The sequence below is a fragment of the Octopus bimaculoides genome, chromosome 20 (genome assembly GCF_046866305.1).
Source record: "Octopus bimaculoides isolate indiv1 chromosome 20, ASM4686630v1, whole genome shotgun sequence".
In the NCBI taxonomy this organism is placed as follows: Eukaryota; Metazoa; Mollusca; class Cephalopoda; order Octopoda; family Octopodidae; genus Octopus; species Octopus bimaculoides.
In genome coordinates, this window is record NC_142947.1 from 262003 (window position 1) to 267002 (window position 5000).

Here is a 5000-nt window from a genome sequence, read left to right on the forward strand (position 1 = left end):
CATCTCCATAGTAAATACTTGATGTGTGTTCAAACCATAATTTCCTTTATCAACTTTATTGCCCTTCATATATTTCCTTTGCTCACATCCTTTTTGTTATCTTCGCCCAGTTTTATTTTGCGTCCACAGAGTTTGTTTTTTACATTAAAGGTTTTATAACTTCCTTGTATCCGTCATATGACAACAGCAGTTTCACCAATGTCATAAGTTTCAAGCTGTGGCAGATTTAGAGGGAAAAAAGAAACAAACTGGATCACTGTAAGAAAATAATCCGCTCCAGAATATATCTTAAAGGTGGGTATGGATTTAGTTTCTTTTAATCCTGGTTTTATAAGAAGAGAAATGGGTTTTACGCTTTGATTTTTGATCCTGGGAAGCAAAATGGCAGAAATGTAATTTGTACAAGTTATAATCGCTGGACTTTTGGATAGAGGACGCCATCTTAATCCCTATTACAAATGCTTGATATGGAGAAGGAGAAAAAGAAACCGGGAAATAAAGGAAAGAGAAAAAATGAGTGAAAAACAATAAACAGGAGAAGACGGCGACTGAAAGAAGATGCTGAAAGACATTTTGTCTTCCACTTATTGATGTTTGTAGATCTTTCTCCTCCGTGAAAATCTTCCCTGTATTCTATATGTCAAAAGTCAATGAGACCTCACTCATCATGTGGTACAGAATGTAGGTCTAAGCCGCAGTTGTTGTTAGTAAATGGAGAGATGAAGGACGTTATAGAGTCGTGTTTCTCGGGCTTCTTCGGTCCACTCACCACTTCGATTTTCGAAGAAAGTAAACAAAAAATAGAGCCCCACAGTGAACGAGCTAGTGTATAGCATATACATATGTGTGTGTGTGTGTATGTGTGCGTGTATATCCACATATGTGTGTGTGCGAGTGTGTGTGTGTGTATATATGTGTGCATGAGTATGTTTGTGGGGTGAAGGTGCATGGCCTAGTGGTTAGGCTGTTGCACACACGATCGATAGATCGTGGGTTCGATACCCTAATTGGGCGGCACAATGTGTTCTTGAGCAAAACACTTCATTTCTTGCTAGGGTGCCACATTGGTTGGGAAGCAAATTTGTTAGATAGATAGATACATAGATACATGCAGACAGACAGACAGACAGACAGACATGCATGCGTACTTAAGATTTGGGATTCAAAAACCAAACATAGCTCGTAATAAGCTCCCTGCTGTTGCGTGACTCTCGAGAAAGACCTTGATTAAGGTTAGGAAGTTGATCCCGTAACAAATATGGAGCTATAAATATTGTGTTGAAAATCTCTTTCGGATAAAAAAAAAAGTCGAAAGTCACCCGTGGTTCTCGAACTCAAACTTCCTGTAGGTGTGACAGGCGTTCCACAACAATTCTACCGAAGCAGTCATGAATTTTTCCATCCGTTTTAGAAACTTTATCTTTACCAGCGAGAATAATATATCGCTGACGTCATAAAAATTTATAAACTTTCGAGAGAACGTGAAAGATTTGGTGGGGGTGTTATGGTGTTATTCGGAGTAAATTATGAAACAGCTGTAACCTCTACGAAATACTAAAATTCTTTCCCTTTCACATTGTCAGGTCTTTTGCTTATTATATATTCCACCGTAGAAGCATTACTGTTGATATGTCCTGGAATTTCAGTTGCATTGTCCTGTCAAATTACGTCTTAATTTCAGTACCTTGTGACCTCATAGGCGGTTCCTCAGTGAACAATCCTTACTGTTCCTAATAGAAAAGATTTCGGTAATAATGTGATTCTACGGTTCTCATAGTTACACTGATCTCATTAAAGAAACTACCAAGGTTCTTGGTAACGATATCTAGGGAACACTCAACAGTCGCCACGTTCCCGTAACTAAATCTTGATATTTTCTTTTTCTTTTTCATGGGGTTTTTTTTTGTTATTATTCAACAACGTTATCTTTATTGCGTCCTTTCATTGCACTAACAATGGCAGCTCTTTGTACCTTTGGTATATATCATGATTTGTTTCGGTTGCTATTTCCATTGTATTGAAAGTGCTTTACGTAGAATGCATGCGGTGTCCAGCAGTGCTATTTTCTGTATGCTATATATATATATATATATATATATATATATATATAGCATATTATATCATATCATATCATATCAACAATATTAATAATAAGGATTATTACGAAGTTGCATAGCATTACCTTTATTTTTTTTAATATATAATAATAATGATAATAATAATAATAATAATAATAATAATAATAATAATAATAATAATAATAATAATAATAATGATGATGATGATGGTGATAATAATAATAATAATAATTATTATTATTATTATTATTATTATTATTATTATTATTATTATTATTATTATTAAAATGATGTTTGTTTTTTTTACGTTCGTTTAAATTTTGAGTTCAAAACCCTCTGGATCTAGAACAGACAACGGCAGGGGGACATAATTTTTAACCACAGGCTGTTTTAATTAACCTGGCGCAGCACTGTAACCGTTTCTTCCACTGACTCCATATTTCCGCGAAGAAATAAAAATGATTTAGTTGATTGCTTTATTCAGCAGATGGTCTAAATTTCATACCATTCATTCATTTTTCAGTTATTCATGCGTTCATTCTCTTATTCTTTTATTCTTGGTTTATAGCTTTACCTGTTAATTTCATTCCCTCATGATATCGTCTTTTATTTCTCGTGTCTTTTCTTCCTTTTGTTCCATTGTTCGTTAATATTTCTTTGTTTATTTGTAACAAACTGTCTTTCAGTGTTACTCTATTGTCTGAATTTGCGGTGCAGGGCCATTGTGGGCCGTTCATCGCTTTATTACATTCAACAACGAAGAAGAGAAAATTCAATTGAATTTTAAGTGAGCTTGCCCCAAGTTCATCTCCAGTCCATCTTCATCAATCTCAACAACTTCTTCACAATTACTACCTTCTATATCATTATTATTATTATTATTATTATTATTATTATTATTATTATTATTATTATTATCATTATTATTATTATTATTATTATTATTATTATTATTATTATTATTAATATTATTATTATTATTATTATTATTATTATTATTATTATTATTATTATTATTATTATTATTATTATATATTCTGCCTTTACATTCTGAATTCAAATTCCACCGACCTCGATTTTATCTTTGATCCTTTCGGAGTTGATAAATTAAGTACCAGTTGAACACAGGGATCTATGTAATCGACTTACCCGCTCCCCCGAAATTGCTGGCCTTGTGCTAAAATTTGAAACCATCATTATTATTATTATTAATAATAATAATAATAATAATAATAATAATAATAATAATAATAATAATAATAATAATAATAATAATAATAATAATAATAATAATGCGGTGTGCTGAAAGATTCGTTAGCATGTCGGGCAAAATTCTTAGCAGCATCTCTCATGGCTCCTTATGCTCTGTGCCAAGGTCAGATTTGTCCTTCATTCTTTCGGGATTAACAAAATAAAGTATCAGTCAAATACTGAGCTTGATCTAATCGATCCATCCCATTTGAAGACGAGTGCTTTGAAAGAACGATGCCGATGAATATCCAAACAGCACGCTAACTTGCTACAGTTTGACTATCAAAAACCCACATTCAAAATTCAGTTGATACAAAGATACAGGAATAACGGCAAACATCGCATATTACATGAATAATTATAAAGCAGGGTACCAGTATACAAAAGCATGTAACATCTAACATGCAGAGAAACACCACATAAGTCACTTTCATTCAATGCTAAAATAAAAAGATACGAACTAATCTCCACCTGCCACCAAGATAGCAAAGTTCTTGTAAGCCAACATAACCGCAAATGAACCAAGATACCTTAAGAAAAAAAAAGACATAAACAAGTCTATAAACCACCACATGAGCAAAAACATGGTAACTCAATTTGAAAGGCAGAGGAAACGGGTAATAATGGCCAAAAGTACGGACACTATAAAAAAAATTACTATCATGTGACCAATTTCTTGATAAAAAAAACATGACAATTCACAAGACGGTGACCGCCTTTTCGTTACTCACCAACGACATCATCATCTATACCAGTCGTACAAAGCTATGAATCATCAGAAAAGATCCAGTTTACTTTACCGATAGAGAATCATAACCGATTCTATACGTATCTAACATAGGCATGTATTGAGCACTCCAAGTTTTTACACCGAATTACAGTGACATATGCATACATATATATACATATGCATATGTATATATATATATATATGTATATATATATATATATATATATATATATATATATATATATATATATATATATATATATATATTCATATGTATATATATGTTCAACAAATGTGCACACATATACAATATATATATATGTGTGTATTCATATGTATATGCATATATATGCATACATATACACATGGAAACATAGATAAGTACACATAGTTACATACATACAAACACAAATACACACACACACACACACACGCACACACACACGCACACTCACACACACACACACACAGATACGCTTACATTGATTTCCATCAGTATTTTATGATCTATTGGTTTTTAAATGACGTACTCTGGCCTTTAGAAGTAATTATTTTGACCTTTAGCATATGTGGAAAACCACATATACGTGTGTGTGTGTGTGTGTGTGTGTGTGTGTGTGTGTGTGTGTGTGTGTGTGTGCGCACGTGTACGTGTGTGTGTGTTTTTGCGTCTGTGTATACATATATATATATATATATATATATATACATTATATATATGCACATTTCACATTTGTATGTGTGCATGTGTAACTGTATGTGTGTGCGTGCGTGCGCGCGTGTACGTGTGTGTATTTGTGTGTGTGTGTGTGTGTATACATATACATATACGTTATATATATGCACATTTCAAATTTGTATGAATGCATGTGTAACCGTGTGTGTTGTGTGTGCGTATGTGTGTAACGGTATGTTGATCTACAGGACAATATAACATGGCC